General features: G+C 37.4%; 1 long non-coding RNA gene across 2 annotated transcripts; it reads right to left on the minus strand.

Moving 5' to 3' along the window:
- Positions 1-676: 676 nt before the first annotated feature.
- On the minus strand, positions 677-21,065 carry LOC144282352 (uncharacterized). Of its 2 annotated transcripts, XR_013350768.1 has the most exons (6): positions 20,863-21,065; positions 19,570-19,676; positions 9,857-9,951; positions 7,717-7,865; positions 2,459-2,533; positions 677-1,196 (listed from the first exon to the last, which is right to left on the minus strand). It is a non-coding gene; the product is annotated as an uncharacterized LOC144282352 (long non-coding RNA). The 2 variants fall into 2 exon arrangements; XR_013350767.1 differs by lacking the exon at positions 7,717-7,865 and having other exon boundaries at positions 20,863-21,027.
- Between the last annotated feature and the right edge of the window lie 70 nt (positions 21,066-21,135).

Below are 21,135 nucleotides of genomic sequence, written 5' to 3' on the forward strand. Positions count from 1 at the left end.
TCCTGTTCTCATGACACTTAAACTCTTGGCATGAGGGATGCAGATGGGATTTAATCAGGAGCGTAGCATATTTTCAGTTTTGCCAAAATTATACTAATATTGGATTCCCATCTGCCCCCAGTTACTTGTATTGTGTTATCTGAGAAAGAGAAAATACTGCAAGACCTTGAGATATATAACTTAATAAAAGGAAGATATAACTTGAGCCAGAAAGAAAGTCTGTTTTTCCAAGGAGCAGCATAAGAAAGCGGACCCAGCTTTCAGGAACACTGGAGTCTAACACTCTCTCCCAGTAGTCCTCAGTAAATTTCTCTCCAAGCTGAGAAATTCTAAATGTTGAAAAATGCTAGTAATTTTTAAATTGTCAAGAATGATGATAAACACTTAAATTCAGCATCTAGTATTAGCATATAAATACAAAATATTTTATCATAGAACCAGAAATTGACCAAATGATCACATATTATTATTGGATTGGAACTTGGATCTTCCAGTTTTATAGAACTGGAAATATGAGTCTATTGATTAAGCTTCCTGTGATTCATAGAGCATGATTTCCTCCATGGAAAAGGTTAATCATTCAGTTAAGCACTTATGACAAGAGTTTTCATAAAGAGAAGTCAGATGTTTCCAAGTTCTAAGGCCAGCAGGAGAGAGTTAAATCAATAACAGAAAATTTACAGATTTTATTGGATAAATTTATTGGATTGTATAAATTGGATAAATGGATGAGGATGGCCTGAACCCTCTCCCCTCAGAGGCCTTCGCCTCTTTCGGATGCTCAGGATGTCCATGAGGAGCCCTGGCTCTGCCCAGCTGGCCCCAGATGGCGTTGGCACCATGGTGAACTGTACTGTCAAGTCAGAAGGGAAGAAGGAGCCCTGCCATGAGGCACTCCAGGGCTCAGCTGCTGGAGCTTTTTTTTTTTTTGAGGGCAAAGCGCCCCAGGCTCTGGGGCACTGGCAACTGAGGTTGTCTCCATTTATTGTTGGGGAGGAAAATCCTCAAAGTTAATACAGTGCGTACTTTCCCCAGAGGTGAGCTGAAGGAGGGGGCCCTAGAGCACCCCTGAGATAGCTTATAGCAACAGTGCTTCGACTGAGGGCTGCTGGACACATTCCCTGGGGGAAAGGCAGTTGTCCCCATCCACTCTTCCTCTCCCATGGCCATCACAGTGGGACGAGCGGCCATCAGTCCTTCGGGGGAACAAGTCGGGAGAGAACGGACAACAGTCAAGTGTGAGACAACAGACTAGTGACAACCACGCATAGGACTGGGCCCGCTACCCCCCAGCTAAATAAACTAAATATTTAGTTGTGAAAATATAAGTTATTATCCATAGAGTTAAAATGTATATACTGATCACTTTCTTTATGAAAACATCCTAGGGACATTGTCAGTTATAAACAAAGAAGGATCAGTACTCAGGCTCTTTGTTTTAAGGAAGCAGAACTCTGAATTTTTGTTTAAATGCCTAAATTAAACTGCTGCATGGAGTCCTTCTTATCTCAGATACAAGCCACATGTTCTTCTATATCTGTTAGAAAGGGTTGTGGAAGTGTTTGGTGGTGAAGTGGTTAGAACCCAAGATAGATTCTGTTCTTTTGCAGCTTCCATTTTCCACATGTAATTTCACAATGGGTGCTGTAACTGACTGTTTGGCCTACCAAACCAGGTCTCCAAAATACTCTTGTTTTACTTTACCAAGGCCTAACACATTTGGTAGAATTACAGAGTAGGAAAAAAGAAACTCTGATACCATTTGATACCATTCTCATGGCATTAACATAATCCCTATAGGGTAAAACCACAATTTTTAAAAAGTGGCCCCCCCCCAAAAAAAAATTAAAAAGTGGCCCATTTCATCTATTGTAACTAAGTAATTCAAACAAAAGTGTTGTCATGATAAAGAAGAATCCTGTTTGTCATTGAACACCTGATAATGGTAGATTGATAATGTGACTAACAGAGGAGGCCTTTTGAGTAAGGAAAGGACCTGGAACAAAGAAGTTAAAGAGGTTTCGAGCTTATTTGATTTTGAGTATCTTTACACTGGTAGTGGAATTTCATTAACTTGTTTTCATAAAATCAATTACCATCATCTAGTTTGAACAAAATATTACTTTAGAAATATTTATGATTCAAGAAAATCAATAATACAATTTGAAAAAGGTTCTTTCCAGTTAGGATGTGTATAGTGAAAACAGTTGAACAAACAGGCACAAGGAAATATTTTTAATTTGTGGAGCAATTCTGGGAATTTAGTTTGCTCTGCAGGGAATATCAAGCTTCCAAATAAATATTTTAGCAAATAAATATATTTTGTTCTTTTCTTAAGTGTATATATATATATATTAAGTATATTAAGTATATATATATATATATATATATATATATATATTTCCATTCTCAGTTATTGCCAGAGTGGAAGCAGAGTTATAAAACTTGGGGGAAGCACCTGGGCAAGTGCTTTTGCTTGTCTCGAGGATTCCAATCTGGGGTCCATGCATGAGCTTTAAGCACCTTTGCAAATCTGCAGAAATGGCATGAAACAATTCTTATGTGTTTATATGGAAATTTTCAGAAAGTCCATGTTTTTCATGATTATTAAAGGTCTTTATTCCCCTTAACGGGTAAAAATTATTGATTTAAGGAGTCCTTGTTTGTGTAAAATGCATTACTCCAATAAACTGGAATATAACTTTGAATTAAAAGATCTGAAATGATGTCCCCTCCCCACTGATCACAAAATGGGCTTTGAGATGAGAATCACAACATTTCCCTGTCAAATCTTTCACACCTACCTGACATTTGAAAGAAAAACTGTTCCAAACCTGACTTCACACATTTTGGTGATATTAAATATTTCTTCTATTAAAGTTTCTTGTATCCTTTGTCTGTTGAGCTACCAGTATTTCTACAACCCTATTTCATGCAATACACGTTGAGGATAAAACTATGAATCTAAACAGACATGTCCCTTGCCTTCCTGCACAGTTATGTAGCAGAGGGCACTCTTAGTTTTCCTCACTCTCTATATCAACTGGAGGAAAACAATTATAAATCATATTCAAGTTCATCTAATTTCAACTAGAAAGCACTCATATTAAACTAAATGCATGAAGTAAAGTGACATCTAGTGTTAGTTAAGTGGCAGTGAACTATGTGTCAGGACACTGGGTAGTTTTAACTTATTCTTTGGAAATAATGTTAAACTTGGCTTGATCAATTCTTAACAGCATAATTTTGTTTCATTTTTAATATTTTAGAGTAATATTGAAATCATCTGATTTAAATGTTTTTTATTTAAATGTTAACATTTTTTATTTCTTAAAAAATAGAATACTCAAAGTGTAGAGAAAAGCATAGAGAACAAAATAATATTCATGTTTCTAATCACTCAATTTTCCCAAATCTTAACATTTTGCTATATTTTCCTTAGATGGTTCAAAAGTAAAACATAGTAGACAGATTTGATGCCCTATGAACTCCTTCCTGATTTTATGTCCATCCTTTTCTCTTCAGAGGTAACCATTCTCTGGTTTATTTCTCTGAGATTGTTTCTATACTTCCATCATGTATTTGTATACCTATAAAGTTGATAATATTGCATTTTTTACACGTGATATAAACAATAACATACTGTATAAACCCTGATGAAACTTGCTTTTTCTAGTTCTGTAGTATGCCTTTTAGATTTATTCATATTGGTCATTAGCTCTACTCATTTATTTTAATAAATTGGTTGGATTATACCACAATTTATTTTATAGCTGATGTACATTTGAGTTTTTCCAATCTCTTGCTCTTATAAACCATGCTACAATAAATACTGTTATATGTGATCTCTTGTGTGCACACTTAAGAGTTTCTCTAGTCTGTATGCCAAGAATGTAGTGCTCAGGTATTTATTTTAAAACATCTGTAGATATTGAGAATTTGCTCTCCTAGAGTTACACCAATTTACACCCTCACCAGTAGTGTGAGAGAATTTCTATTCCTTCTCATCAAAACTTAGTCATCTCAGGCTTATTAATTTCTGACACTCTGCTTGGTGCACAATGTTATTTCATTGTTATTCAGTTTGTGTTTGCCTAATTCATAGTAAAAATGAGCTCCCTAAAAAAACATGCTTTCCCAACAGAAGTTTCTTCTATAAATTGTTTATTCCTCTCATGTATCTGTTGGATTGCTGACATTTTCCTTATTGAATTGTTAGGGTCTTTAACATATTCTTTTTTTTTAAAGATTTTATTTATTTATTCATGAGAGACATAGAGAAAGAGAGGCAGAGACAGAAGCAGGAGGCAGGCGCCAAACCGCTGAGGCACCCAGGGATCCCTAACATACTCTTAATATAAGTACTTTGTAGGTCTGATGTATTGCAAATACTGTTCCCCAGTTTATGGCTTGTCTTTTCACTATGTTCACGAGATCTTTTCACTTTAATGTAACCAACTTTATCAATCTTTTCCTTTTGATAGCTTATTTTTTAAAAATCCTTCATTAAGGGGGATCCCTGGGTGGCTCGGCGGTTTATCGCCTGCCTTCGGCTCAGGGCGTGATCCTGGAGTACCAGAATCGAGTCCCACATCCGGCTCCGTGCATGGAGTCTGCTTCTTCCTCTGCCCGTGTCTCTGCCTCTCTTTCTCTATCTCATGAATAAATAAATAAAATATTTTAAAAATCCTTCATTAAGCTTTTCTCTATTTTCTTTTAAAATGTTTGAAGTTGTGATTTCCATATTTAGGCTTCTATGTTGTTAATTCTTGTGTATTGTATGAAGTAGAGAGTTGTTCCCTTCCCTGTAGGTAGTAATTATCCCAGCATTAGATTAGTCCCTAAAGAGACTATTCTTTCCTCATTGTTCTTTTTTTTTTTTTTTTGAGAGAGAGGGGGGGAAGAGAGAGAGAGAGAGAGAGAGAGAGAACATGCTCAAGCAAGGATAGGGAGATGCAGAGAGAAAGAGAATCCCAGGCAGGCTCCATTCCATGCTGGACATGGAGCCTGATGTGGGGCTTGGTCTCACGACTATGACATCATGACTTGAGCTGAAATCAAGAGTCCAACGCTTAACCGACTGAGCCATCCAGGTGCCCCTGCATTGTTCACTTTTGTCTCACCACCACAGTCACTCAACAAATCAGTTGTATAACATTTCTCTTGTATAGTATTACTTGTATAGCATTTTGAGTTTCCTTCAATTGAGTCAAGTGTTTCTACTGACCTCACCTGTGGCTTTATCTCTATTTACACTCCAAGCCTGGTTTGCCATCTGTTTGAGAAATACTGGTCAATCTCAGGATCATTCTTCCTAATGTTCCCAGACTCTGTGTCTGTGTTCCAACCATTAGTATTTTTCCTAGTTGTTTGCATTTCTATTCTGGGTTATTCTATTCTATTTTGAGTTAGGGTGATCAACCACCCTACTTTGCCCAGGACTGAGCAGTTTCCCTCATGCAGGATTGTGAGTGTTAGAACAGGGATGGTTGGTGGCAAAGTGGGATGGGACTGGTCACTTTAGCTCTTTCTTCCAGTTTTAGCTTCCTTCTATGTTTACTCCTTGACTCTTTAGTCAAAGTGTTATCTCTGTGCTCACCAGTCATCTTTACATTGAACTTCTCTTTGTTGAGGTCCTACTATATATCAGAGGCTATATGTGATGTGTTTCACATCATATAGTATCTCATTGAACAGTTACAACAGCTCTATATGTCTTCCTTTTACACATAAGGAGAATTGTATTTAATTGGCAAGGATCACAAAATTAGTGACATAAAAGAAAAAACCCAAGTCTTTTTCTTTTTAAAGATTATTTATTTATTTATTCATGACAGGCAGAGAGAGAGAGAGAGAGAGGCAGAGACACAGGCAGAGGGAGAAGCAGGCTCCGTTCAGGGAGCCCCACGTGGGACTCAATCCCGGGTCTCTAGGATCACACCCCGGGCTGAAGGGTGGTGCTAAACCTCTGAGCCACCAGGGCTGCCCAAAACCCAAGTCTTTTGACTAAAAATATCCTATGTCTATAAACTTGCAATCTTTCTAAGCTGAGGAAAACATAGCTGTAATTACATGAGGATCTACACCTATACTAATTGAACTTCGGGTAAAACTCTATCATGCCTAGTCGCACTGTCTGTATATTTTTGGTCTAGTATGATTCTTGCCACATTTGACAGTACATGAAGTCAACTCTATATGTTATAAAGCACAAGTCAAAATTCCACTTGTTATGCAACAATACAAACATCTCAAATGTTGCATTAGGATAAAAACTAAAAAGATAACATGAATAATAATATCACATAGCATCTCACATTGTCACATCAGAATGTATCCCTCTAGTCAAAATGTCACTGCATGGATATGGGATCTTTTTATTCTAATGCATCTACTTTATCAATCTTCTTTTTATAGCTTATTGAAGAAATCTTACAATAAGTTTTTCTCCTTTAATTACTCTAAACCCCAAATGTTATTTGTGGGTTAATACAGAATCATATATAAAATAATATTATTTGTATAATGTTAGTTTCCCAGATATTAATAGGAGTAGGGGAGATATTAATTAAGAAGGGAGCAAATGGTCCAATTAGTTTGGGAAACAAATTTATTATAGAAATTCTTAATTTTTACTTTGTTAATTTGCATTGTTATTTCCTTACACAGAGATAGTGCAGCATTTTTCAAATGATTTTACCATGAATCCTTTTTGTTTTGTTTCATGACTTCTCACTAGCTCTGTAATATATGTAGGGAGATGGTATTTTCATCTGTAATGGCATAATACCCTCCAGAGGGTAGCAGATTCCCTTGGCATATGGCCAATCACCTGTTCATTGAACAGACTGACAAAGGTTTTGGAACATGGTCTATTATATTTCTGGTAATGTATGTAAAATTTCTAGTTCCTGTTGTAGAAATAGGCATTAAAATTTAACTTAAGGCTGATAATAAAATAAATGTATTGCACTGAGATATAATACTAAAAAATAAACCAATTGAATCTCTGATCACCAATTACATCATTGGACTGTAAAGTTCAGATCACAGGTCCAATCTTTTCCTTCTTATCTTTCTTCTTATCTTCAAACAACATACATTAATTGAATGTTTCATAAGCAATAAAATGAGGTATTAGAATCAGAGCTTTTCCCAAGGAACTTACTAAGAGATTTAGGAGATATTTAGATAAGATAGCACATTAATTCATTCATGTTCATGCCTGGCTGCAAATTAGAATCACCTGGGGGACTTTTAAATAATAATAATGCCTACGTCCCACCACAAAACAATTTTTTAAATTTTTTCCACCACAAAACAATTAAATTGGAACCTCTGTGTTTGTTTTTAAAACACGTTGGCATTAAAAAAAAACTGTACTCTGATGATTTAATGACTAGTCAGGATTGAGAAACACTGTATTAAGATGATAAAATAATGTTTTAGGCTTCTGACATTTTCAAAGAGGAGGGGAACTTTAGATCTAGAAGAGTACAAGAAATTTAGATGTAGAAGAGTGCAAAAAGAAAATAGTCTTTCTTACATCCTCTGCCCAGGTAATCTTTGTCACCATATTTATTCTTTCTTAGCCATCTGAATTGCATACAACAAAACCCCCACATTTTATAGTTTCTAAGAACTTCAGAAAAAATTTTCTAGTCTTAGAACAAGACATCATTTTTTGGGGGGGTTCAAAAATTCATTATAGCTTACCTTAGTTAACAAATGGCCTAGTACATTCCAAATGTATCCATTGGACCCAGGGACCTTATTTGGCAAAAATAAATTCTGTTCACTTGCTGCTTGAATAGAGCTAAGAAGTTGTGGTTTTTTGTTTGTTTGTTTAGGTTTTTTTGCAAAGACTAAATGGGGAGGCAGAGGAGGAGAGAACGAGAAGTCAAGAAAATATTAATGAATATGTACCTTTCCAGTTGCAAAAAACTTTGGAAGAAACAGATGTTTAGCTGGTTTGAATGAGTATAGGCTATGATTATGGATTGGAGGTTTTCTTTATGCAACATTAACTGAGAAGTAAATGCATGGACATGTGTCTATTCAACATTATGTTCTTACTGTGAACTCAGTGTCAATAACCTGATTGGATAGCTGTTTTAGGACATCATTGGACTGGAGAACTCCTGAATACAATTAAAAGTCTTTAAATTAAAAGATAATCTATGGGGCTCCTGGCTGGCTCAGTTGATAGAGCATATGACTCTTGATCTCACAGTTGTAAGTTCAAGCCCCATGTTGGGCGTAGAGATTACTTAAAAATAAAAGCTTAAATTCCATATATGAGTGAAATCATATGGTACTTGTCTTTCTCTGACTTATTTCACTTCATATGATACTCTCTAGCTCCATCCACGTCCCATTGCAAATGGCAAGATTTCATTCTTGTTTATGGCTGAGTAATATTCCACTATATATATTATATATATATTACATACACACACACACACACAACTTATCTTCTTTATTCATTCATCAGTTGATGTACATTTGGGTTCTTTCCATAATCTGGCTATTGTTAATAGTGCTGTTATCAACATCGGATGCATGTACCCCTTCAAACCAGTGTTTTTGTATCCTTTGGGTAAAATTGCTGGGTCATAGGGTAGTTATTTTTGACCTCCTGAGGGAACTCCATACTGTTTTCCAGAGTGGTTGCACCTATTTGCATTCCCACCAACAGTGTAAGAGGGTTCCTCTTTCTCCACATCCTCACCAACACCTGTTGTTTCCTGTATTGTTAATTTTAGCCATTCTGACTGGTGTGAGTGGTATCTCATTGTAATTTTGATTTGTATTTCCTTTCCTATGATGAGTGATGTTGAGCATCTTTTCATGTATCTGTTATAACAGCTATCTGTATGTCTTTTTTTGAAAAAATGTCTATTCATGTCTTCTGCCCATTTTTTAACTGGATTATTTGTGGGGTTTTTTGCATGTGTTCAGTTTTAAAAGTTCTTTGTATATTTTGGATACTAACCCTACATCAGATATGGAATTTAATAAACAAAACCAAGGAACATGGGAAGGGGGGCAGTAAAAAGAAAGGCACACCAGGAAATAGACTCTTAACTATAGAGAACAAACTGAGGGTTACTGGAAAAGAGGTTTTGAAGGAGATGGGTTAAATAGGTGATGGATATTAAGGAGGGTACTTGTGATGAGCACTGGGTATTTTATATAAGTGATGAATCACTAAATTCTATGCCTGAAACTAATATTACACTGTATGTTAATGAACTGGAATTTAAATTAAAATTTGATGGGTATCTGTGTGATGCAGTTGGTTAAGTGGCCAACTCTTGGTTTCAGCTCAGGTGGTGATCTCAGGATTGTGGGATTGAGCCCCACCTTGGCCTCTGCACTCAGCATGGAGTCTGCTTAGAGTTTCTCTCCCTCTGCCCTGGCCCCCTCAAATAAATAAATCTTAAAAACAAAAAATCTTGCAAGAAAAAAAATCTTTATAAGGAAAAAGATAATCTTTGAAAATAAAATGCAGGCAGAAATAAGGGCTCATTTCCTTTTGTGAAATTTAATAAAGGGAAATCTCACTAACATAGAGTTGGAGTTTTGGCAGGGGACACTGTCATGCCCTACCACTCAGGATCAATTGCAAACCCAACAGTTAGAGAGGGACCTTGCCTGTGGATACTACTTTACTATCCCAGCAGGAGAAAGAAAGCCTTCCCACAACCCCCATCGCAATAGCCCAACTAATGAGAGACATCACAATTCAGCCAGTGAGAAGTCACTATACTTTGAACTCCCGGTTTACTCCAATGGGTTTTTTGCTTAGAACAGCCCCTCCCACCCACCACCACACTTCCATAAAAGGGCATACCTCTCCTTTGTTCTCTGGAATTGCCTATGGTTTTGCTGTAGCTTCCTTGTCCTGGATTGCAATTCTCTGCTATTCCTGAAAAAGCACTTCTTTTGCTGGTAAAATAAGTGGCAGTTTTATTTTTTTAAGGTTAACACCATGACAGTTGATAGATACTTTAAGCAAAGAATCAGATCCATCTTTTCTTTAGGAATCAAACTAAAAATCCTTAATGAAGTATACTCTGAGTGATCCAAAAGAAAATATTACTATCTCCATTTTATAGGTAAAGTATTTAAATCAGAAAAATTAAGCAATTTCTCCCAGAGCTACAAGCAAATAAGAAGCCGACTGGGATTTGAAACCAGGCAGATTGGCTTCAAAGTCTGCTACATGGCATTGTCTCAGAACTTATAGAAAAAAACCTCATGTTGCAATAAAGAAAACACACATATGTACACATTACATGTGTTACCTATTCTAAAGCACAAATTTTAATGTTTCTAAAGTTGTAATATCACCAGCAATCAATAAGGTCCACAATTATAATTCAACATAAATTGATACATAAATGGTATCTATAATTATAATTGGCACATAATCAGTACATAAAACAGTGGTGCATCTTTGAAATACAGTAAAATAAATCTCACAGACACTTGTAGTTGTTCTTATAGTAAGATGTTCATAAAATCAGAAATCTTTCTTTTTTTAAGAAAAGCGATAAAGTGATTAAAATAAATACAAATTTCTGCAAATGAAAGTTCACTTAATTTAACCAAATATTTACTAAGCTTGATGATCAAAGTAGTAAAGAGATCCAGGTCTGGAATCAGACCGACTTGGATCATTCTAGCCAAACCATTTTCAGGCTATGTGACCTTGATTAAGTTACATGCTCTCTAAACCTCAGCAAGATGAAGATGCTAATGGCACCATAGAGTTATCACGAGGATTAAATGCAATAATTCATTTAAGGGATAGTACAATGTTTGGCACACTGATAAATGTCATCTACTATTAGATGACACCCCTTCCCAGACATTTTTTTTTTTTTAAATAGTCTTCCTTTGGGTCACCTGGCTGGCTCAGTTGGTAGAGCATACAATCTTTGATCTTGGGGTTGCAAGTTTGAGTCTCACACTGAGCATAGATTACTTTTAAAAAGCTAGTTTTCCTCCAATAAAAATAAAAGTATTCCTTAAAAATAGTTTTCCTTTAAAAACCTTATTATAGAGTCTCAGGAAATTTTAAAATATCAAAAATATATCATTCACCCTCCAATTACACATTCAAATATTTCACTCATTGCCATATTTTTTTAAAAGAAACATCCTTCAAGTCTAGGTATCTTTTTTTTTAAAAAAAGATTTATTTATTTATTTATTCATGAGAGACACAGACTGAGAGAGAGAGGCAGAGACATAGGCAGAGGGAGAAGCAGGCTCCTCGCAGGGAGCGTGATGAGGGACTCGATTCTGGATCCCAGGATCACGACCTGAGCCAAAGGCAGGTGACCAACTGCTGAACCACCCAGGCAGGCATCCCTCATTGCCATATGTATTATCCTCACATATTAACTAAGTTGTTCTTTATCATTATTGTAATTATCTTTATCATCAACTATAATGCTGAATTGCCAAAAAAAATCAGTTTATAACATAGTTAGACCCCAAAGATAAATTCTTAGTGACGTTTTACCCAACTCTAACAGTTGTCACCTTATGTAAGATGAAAACAAGAGCAGAAGTGAGATGGGTTAGTGGCTCAGTTTCTTTCAATCAGATGAGAACTAGAGAAAGCATGGTGTTTTCATGGCTCTTGTCTCACAGCAAAAAGTGACTGGGCCACTACAGGTTTCCTGGTTCCAATCTAAGGTCATGATCTATCTGTGTAATGTTCCTGACCTCAGTTTCCTTATTTGGAAATAAAAGAGCTGAAAGAGTTTTTTATTTTTTCTTTAAGTCTTTTTTTCTGTGGGATGCCTGGGTGGCTCAGCGTCTGTCTTCAGCTCAGGTCGTGATCCCGGGTCTGGAGATGGAGCCCGGCATCGGGCTTCCCACAGGGACCTACTTCTTCCTCTGCCTATGTCTCTGACTCTGTGTGTCTCTCATTAATAAATAAATAAAGTATTTTAAAAGTTTTTTATGTAAGTAATATATGCACTGATTTCTGAACATTTGGAAAAAATCAGAAAAATATTAAAATAACCCATAACCTTATCATGCAGAGAGCCACTATTAACATTTTGACATATTTCTTTCTAGAAAGAGGAAAAGAGAAAGACCAAGAGAGCATATATATATATACAAGTTAGGAACAGGATATAACTGGATGTATAGATAAAATCAAACAATAGGAGAATACTTACCTAGTACTTTATGAAAATAAAACAAGATGTGAATGATTCTTAAGAAAATATAAATAACAGTAATTGACTCAAGAATAAATAGCAGAAGACCTGAATAGATCTATAACTACAAAAAAAAATCCTGGAAAACATTCCCAGAAACTTACTTCCACGAGGTAAGTAGCATTATGATCCCAATTTTACAGAATGAGAAAACTCGAAGGACTACCGGTCAAGTAATCAGCAGAGCTGGGACTTGTCAATAGTTTCCATTATCGCAACCACCATACCCTGAGAAGGTCTGGATCCCAACAAGGAACCCCCATACGATGGTAGTGAAAGTCATTTAACAATCAGGAACCCAGTCCCTATTCTGTGCTAGGGACTGTTCTGGGTGCAGGCGATGCAAAAATGAATAAGGCTGCTATGGTCCCTGTGCTCAAGAAGTTTCTAATTGAGTCCAGACAAATAATCATACGGACGACACAGAAACATGCTAATTATTATAATAGAGGTAGGAAAAAAGTGTTGTCATAGCTCAGAAGGAGTGAGGCTGTGGGAGACTGGGAAGAGCTCCTACAGAAAGTTCCAGTTGGGCTGGCTCTGGAAAAGTAGGCGGAGAGAGGAGGGAAAGAAGGCACTCCATGCAGAGGGAACAGTATGTGCAGAGGTGATATGCTATTGATAGTCTGTACATTGACTTCTTCATAAAATATTTATTTAAAAAAGAGTGCAAAGAGACATGTGTTTTTGACAGAGAGCCATAGTTCTCAAGCAGCATCTTTTCCATATTCCATCTTGACAAAAGCTGCTGTTAGTTCACAGTGAGATGGTAGTGATATCTGGCAAAAATCTACTGTATTCTTCCTTAATGAGTTGTCAGAGATTTGGCCCTGCCGTTTGTCTTCTAAGCAAGTTTGTTATGAAGGCTGTCAGTAAAGAGTAAAGATGAGGATAAACAATATATTCAGCAGTCAGCAGGGGGCCGAGAATCTGTTCATTCAGAATCAGCAGGGGGCCGTGGGAAAATGTGTATTCTTTAGGCAAGCCTATAAAGGACTACCATTCAAAAGAGAGGGTAGGTTTGTAAGAAGTTAAGAACGCCTTCCTCTAGTTTAAACTCCCAGGAGCTTTCTGTGGGCCCTCTACCTCCAGATGGAGAATGAAATAGAGCATAGCAGACACGGTGATATAAAGTAATCTTAATTTTGACCACTCACCAAAACCTAATTCAGAGACTAGACGGATGAATCTGATACTCTGCAGCAGGTCATATGTACAGGTAATTAAGTTGACAGTCACATATGTCAAAATAATTCACACTCATTCTGCAGTATAGGGACTTCATAGTGAGGCTATTACTGATTCTGTGGGTAATTAAGAATTAAAATTGCTTGTCTTCCCCAAAAGTTCTTACAGTTTGAGGTAGAAGAGCAAAGGAACAAAGTTTAGAGAAAGACAGATCTGGACTGTGAGGCTGATTCCTTGTGAGGTTTTGAACCAGGCTACTTACCAACTTTGGCAAATAATATCTAATTCTCAGACGTGCTGTAAGGATTAAATGAGATAATATGTATAAAGTATTGGCACATAAGTGCTCAATAAATGGCAGTCATAATGCTGCTGCTTCTGGCTGAAGTATTATTATTATATAGATTCAAGGACAGTCTAGACTTTTCTCTCAACATTATAGGTTCTGAAAGGAAGAAGAACATTTAGTTCCCCTTCTTAATTTATCACATTTCTAATAGTTCTGCTATACTGTGAGAATATAAATATAAATGTTAACAGCCATAATTTTTTACTTTCAAAATAATTATTTTACTGCCAAATGTCCTCGACATACATATTAAAATGAAAGGCTTAACCTTCTGAAAACTTATTGTTACTTAAATTGAACAGGGATTCTGTCCCTTGACAGGATAACAGGTTTGTATCCCATAATCACAACTCAAGGGATATTATTTATTTTAAACTTCATCTTTTCCAGTTATCGATTTAAGCTATCAGAGAATAACAATATAGTAAGACTGAAAATGTCCTTAAAATGACTTGTTTCAGTTCCTTGATTTGATGCAAAACTAAGGCCTGGGACTTAACCAAATACCAAGTGTGGTGCTTTAACATTTTTCTTTTAGAATTGTGGTACCTATAAGTAATGTATCCTGATAATTGCCAGAAGTACATAAGAGAACTAATTCGGTATGGAATAAATCTGACTTTTTCTAACTTGACTGGTGCTCACACCCAAGGATAAATATCAGCAATTTGGAACATTGTGGATAACATTAAATACCTCATTTCTTTTTTTTAATTTTTATTTATTTATGATAGTCACAGAGAGAGAGAGAGAGGCAAAGACATAGGCAGAGGGAGAAGCAGGTTCCATGCACCGGGAGCCTGACGTGGGATTCGATCCCGGGTCTCCAGGATCGCGCCCTGGGCCAAAGACAGGCGCCAAACCGCTGCGCCACCCAGGGATCCCTAAATACCTCATTTCTATAGTTCTTTAAATAATAGCCCACATTATTTTGATATCACAGGAAAACATTCTTTAATGTCTGAAAAGTTAAAGTGGTAATCAAAATCCCTCATTTTTGGTGTTGGATAGATAGCATTGGATCCAGAATATTTTGCTTTGGAAAATTTTACGTACTTTCTGGCATACAATTAATATATTTCTCAAATATTTGTCTATCTTGTATTGTTCACTGTGACTACATTATATATTGGTCAACAAGATCAAAGTGAATTTTTTGACAGATATACTCTTTCAGTCTGAGAATAACACAGGATGGGTTTTTCCTGCAAGCCAGTTGACATCACTCTATAAAATTTGCAGTAATTATGATAAAAAACTAAAATAGACTTTTTAACCCTATACTTCAACATTTTTTCACACAAACACATTCAGTCATGCATGTAAAGCTGTCATTTCCAATCCACACTTTTTCTGTTTAGTCTTAGCTATTCTGAATCCATGCCAATCAGAGTGATTATGTTATCACTGTTGTGGCAATTAAATGCTCTATTTGTTTACTACATAAGCACGACTGACCTGACACACAGTCAAGTCATAAATAGTTCTGTGTCTGATATTAATGAATGCCCATAATGCATTTTTCCAAAGTTATGTCTTCACAGTTAAAATGACACAACTTACAATGAAAATTATTTTCCTTTAAATCAGTGATTCTCAACCAGGGGCAACTTTGCCTCCCAGAGGACATTTGAAAATGGTGAAAGACATTTTTGATTGTCACAACTGGGAGAAGAGGAATCTAATGGGTACAGGAAAAAGGTGCTGCTAAACATCCTACCATGTACAGGTCAGGACATGCCTCGCTCCCAAAACCACCCCAATTAAGAATGATCTGATCCAAAATATCAATAATTTAGAAGCCCTGGGGATGGACAATGGTGATGGTTGTACAACAATGTGAGTGTACTTAATGCTGATTAACTGTACACTTCAAAATCATTAACATTGTGAATTTTATGTTATGTATATTTTATGACAGTAAAAAAAAATCAGTAGTGCTGAGACTACAGGAGAAGGGACTTCTAAGTGGAGAGAAAATCATGTGTAAATACATGGAGCTGTAAAAAAGCATGGCCTGAGATTCAAAGGCAGGCATTGTGGTGTATGGGACAGAATGGAGAGAGACGAAGTTGGAGAGAAACTTTGGCAAGGGGTTTGTTTTGGGCTGCTGGTAATTGGGAACCATCCAAGGTTGGCAAGCAACAGAATAGTATGCCCAGATATTCATTTTGTTTTGGAGGAGGGGAATTTAGAGACACCTCTGGTAAAAGGTGGGTAACAGGTGAAGAGGTAGCAAGGATTATTTTTTTAAAATGTGATTCTATGTAAACATTTGACAGATGAGGAAAGTGTGTGCGTGGGGAGAAGATTGTATGGAACAGGCGACTGTGGGAGAAATTCCATGAGCTTTTGTTTTGTTTTATCTCTGTTGTGCAAACAGTGAAGTTCCCATGTACAGATTAACTTGCAAATGCCTCTATGACAATTAGAAAGTTTACTCAAAAGTCACCAATGCCACCCTATGGAAGTGTGGCACGGAACTACAGTATGTTTAAGGTCAATATTTAATGGTGGTCATCTATTTGAGGGATTCCCAGCTTTTTTTTTAACCTCCCAAAGGCTTCTTTTATTTTTTTTAAAGATTTTATTTATTTATTCATAGAGACACACACAGAGAGAGAGAGAGGCAGAGACACAGGCAGAGGGGGAGAAGCAGGCTCCATGCAGAGCCTGACGTGGGACTCGATCCAGGGTCTCCAGGATCATGCCCTGGGCTGCAGGCAGCGCTAAACCGCTGCGCCACCGGGGCTGCCCCCAAAGGCTTCTTTTATTATCTACCCCCCCACCCAATGTTGAAATGATGATTTACGAAACTAAAAAATATCATTTATTGACAATTTGCTTTCCTATTTTTATAAATCAGATACATATATAAATGCCATTCAGAGCTCCTAATCCATGATAATCAACCAGTATTTATATTTTGAGTTAATTTCATTCTAATAAAAGCAAAGATTTGTTTTATACAGTTTACATTAGATAAATATACAATTGTTCAACTGTAGTTTGATTTATTAGCTGTTTTATTTTTTAATAATGAAAATAGTTTGCCAAGCCTCAATGCTACCTACAAAGTGATCCAAGTCTTATATATATAAAAAAAGTAAAAACAAAACCAAAGTGATCCAAGTCTGGGGGCAGGTGTTTATAAACCATTGATCTAATCCATTGATCTTCAATTTCAACTAGGCCTCGCTGGAGAAAATTGGGCAATGCCTGGAGACATTTTTGGTTGTCACAACTTTGTAGGGGACGGAGTTGCAACTGGCATCTAGTTGGTAGAGGCCAGAGATGCTGCTACAACACATATGCTACAATACAGGGACAGGCCTCACAACAAGAATTGTCTGACCCAAAATGTCAATAGTACCAAAGATTGAAAATCCTGATCTAGTCTAATCCCTTCATTGTATAAATGAAGGAAATGAGACCCAGAATTTTTAAATGACTCTTCCTATTATTTCAAAAATTTTAGTTTAATTTTTGATTATGCAATACATTCAAGGATTCCAAAAACAGAACATCTATAAAAGTATCCAGGACTCGAACAAACATTTCTCCAAAGATATACAAGTGGCCAGTAATGACATGAAAATGACTAACATTATTAGTCATTAGGGAAATGCAAATCAAAGTTACAATGGGAGGGCAGCCCAGGTGGCTCAGCGGTTTAGCGCCGCCTTCAGCCCAGGGCCTGATCTGGAGACCCCAGGGTCAAGTCCCGCCCGCATCGGGCTCCCTGCACAGAACCTGCTTCTCCCTCTGCCTGTGTCTTTGCCTCTCTCTCTATCTCACAAATAAAGAAATAAAAATCTTAAAAAAAAAGTTACAACGGAAAGGTTTTTAAAAATTATTATTAGGTTTACCAGAATGACTGTAGTAATGTTTTTAAATGGAAAATAACGTGTTGGTGAGAATGTGGAGGAATTTGGACTTTTGTATGTACATTGCTGGTGAGAATGTGAAATGGTGCAGGCAATGGAAAACAGCTAAGTAATTCTTCAAAAAGTTAAGCATAGAATTACCATATGACCCAATAATTCTACTTGTAGGCATATATCCAAAAGAACTTGAAAAGAGGTACTCAAATAAATGCTTGTATATGGATGTTCATAGGAGCATTATCCATAATAGCCAAAAAGTGTAAATAACTCAAATGTCCATCAGCAGATGCACGGATAAATAAAATGAGGTATGTATATATACATATATATATATACATATACACACACATGCACACATGAATACACACATATACACACACATTTCTCAGCTATGAAAAGGAAATCAAGTACTGCTACATGCTACAATATGCATGAACCTTGATAATATTATGTGAAGTGAAAGAAGCCAGAGAAAAAAGGTTGCATACCGCATTATTCCATTTTTATGAAACACCCAAACTAGGGAAATGTGTAGAGACAGAAAAGCAGATTGGTGGTTGCCAGAAGCTGGGGGGGAGGGGAAAATAGGAGCTGACTGCTTAATGGATACAGGGTTTTCTTTTGAGATAACGAAAATTGCTTTGGAACTAGATAGAAACGGTGGTTACAACATTATGAATATACTGAATTCCACTGAACTGTATATTTTAATAGTTAATTTCATGTTCTGTGAATTTCATCATAAAAGGAAGTTTAAAATATGCATATGGTGGGATCCCTGGGTGGCGCAGCGGTTTAGCGCCTGCCTTTGGCCCAGGGCGCGATCCTGGAGACCCGGGATCGAATCCCATGTCGGGCTCCCGGTGCATGGAGCCTGCTTCTCCCTCTGCCTATGTCTCTGCCTCTCTCTCTCTCTCTCTGTGTGTGTGTGTGACTATCATAAATAAATAAAAATCTAAAAAAATATGCATATGGTGAAAAGCTTATCTTTGGTCTGCTTTCAGCTCAGTTCCAACCACACCTGTAGGTAACCAGTGTTCTTAGTACTGAGGAATCCTCCAGTATATTGTGGTTTTGTTTTGTTTTGTTTTTAAGATTTTACTTATTTATTCATGAGAGACACACAGAGAGAGGCAGAGACAGCACCTGAGCCAGCCAGGTGCTCAAGAAATTACCTTTTAGGTGTTTGTTTACCACTGGCATTTCTGGGTTATATGCTGAGCAGTAGAACCCAGGCCTTACCAAACCATTCATCCTAATTAATAACTAGGGACTGTTTGCTCAGAATGTACTCCAAATGTGTTCTATTTCATCTTCAAAAAATATAAACCCTCTGTTTCCCCCACATTAGAGCCAATTATTCTGATGGATATTGTTGAGCCATATGTAAGACATGCTTTTAAAATTATTATGCCTTTTAGCCCAGAAATTTTACTTCTAAGGATTTACTGTAAAGAATCAGAGATATACTCAAAGATTCATGTTCAAAAGTATGTTCAAAACACATTGTTTATAATGAAGGAAATAGGAACAATAGAATGATTTATAAATTAGCACATATATACAATACGAATTATGCATAATAGATGTTACACTATGTTTTAGAAGAAGCTTTAATTATACCAGCATTTGCTCAATACAAAGTGAAGAAAAGTTAAGAACTATATGTAGATATCTTGTGTAAAAAAAAAAAAAGTGCATGTGTTACAATAAACTGTACACCAAGAAAGTAGTTTTCTTTGGTGATACAGTAATTTTTGTTTCAGAACTTCCTATATTTCCAAATTCTCACAAAATGTGCATATGGTTTTTAAAATTCAAAAAATACCAATGACCTCATACCCACTTTATTTTCAAAAAGGAAAGATTAATGTTTAACGTAAGGCTAAAAACCAACTTTAGGTTGCAGCTGGGTGGCTCAGGCAGTTAAGCATCCAACTCTTGATCTTTGCACAGGTCATGATCTCAGGGTTGTGACTTCAAGTACTGCATTGGGTGTGGAGCCTGCTTAAAAAAAAAAAAAAAAACATCAACAACTTTAAACAGCTATCTTTACAAATATTATAGTAATATTTTTTTTCAGTTCACTGAGAAAAGTTTTTGTTGTTGTTGTTTTAATCAGACTTGTAAAGCACATATTGAGCTTCTGAGAAAGGAAACTTTATGAAGTAGAAAAAGCAGAGTTTTCGGGGATGAAAGCCAGCTGTGTAGTCTGGTTAAGTTACCTGCTGAGCCATTTTCCTCATCTCTAAAATGGGAGTATAACAACCAAATCACGGGCTGTATGGTAAGATTTCCATTATAGCCATTGTGAAGAAGCCTGGCTCATAGTAGGAACTCAAAGTCTGTACAGAAGCTAAATAGTCATTAAATGATGGCCAAACTAAGGGAAAACCCACTGAACTTTGGGGTAAATTCCGACATTTAAAATTACTCTATTTTGTCAGTATTCTCCAGCATTTTCATGGACATCAAAAAATAAACATCCTCCACTGAGCCCTTAAGTCCCAACCTCTTTCACACGAATCCTTGCAAACCTTCAGAGGTTCTTAATTCAGGCTGCCTCCAAAGTCTTACCCACTACTTCCTAAGGCCTCCATATGCAGCATTCAAACCTCAATTCCAAATCTATTTTCTTAGGGCCGCAAAAACAAAACGGAAACAAAAACAAAACACAGCACTTCTCAAAGTGCTTATTCTCCAAAACCTGCATTTAGCATTTCAGATCTGGGAGCTAACAGTCTGCGCCCCCAGGGGGCGGCGGGGGCAGGAGCGGGGAGGGGAGGAGGGGGGGTGGGGGCGGGGAGCGGGGGGCGCGGAAACCAGGGAGATTCCAGCAACCCCGTTACTTCAGAGGGATCGAAGACTGCGCCAACCCTGGTGGCGAGGCAAAGGAAACACCCACGGGGAGGCAACCACAGCACGTTCTAGACTCGGCGAGACCTCATCTGAACTATATTCTGTACTGCACTTTCTTTGGTGAGCTTCGCCTCTCTTAGTCTAGTCTTGCTTCTTCCGCTTCCTTAAAAGTGGGTTGAAATAAGCACTACAGACTAGAGAAGGGGCCTGTGGTATAGGAGCCCCCACATCACAGCATCTGTGGGAACGTGAGCAAGAAACTCAAGATCCAAGGATCCGTCCTCCCAGGTGTAAAGGGACAAGGAACCCCCATCAGCCAAGCTGGCGAGACCTCAAGTCCGCTCTACAGGGTACGCAGCATCCCTCAGTCGACCCGCGAGGCAGCTGAACAGGCGGGAAACCGGAGCCGCCCCCGCAGCCTCCCGGGACCCTCTGCCGCGGGTGGCGCTCCTGAAGTTTCCCACAGGGCTGTGCGCCGCGCGGAACGCTCGACCGCGCGCGCTTCCGCTGGTTGCCAGGAGACCCTGCCCAGCCAGCTCCTCCAATCAGGACGCGTCTCTCTGCACCCAATCACAGAAGCCGAGAGGCCTGTAGTTAGAGGGGA

Source organism: Canis aureus, chromosome 13 (genome assembly GCF_053574225.1).
Source record: "Canis aureus isolate CA01 chromosome 13, VMU_Caureus_v.1.0, whole genome shotgun sequence".
In the NCBI taxonomy this organism is placed as follows: Eukaryota; Metazoa; Chordata; class Mammalia; order Carnivora; family Canidae; genus Canis; species Canis aureus.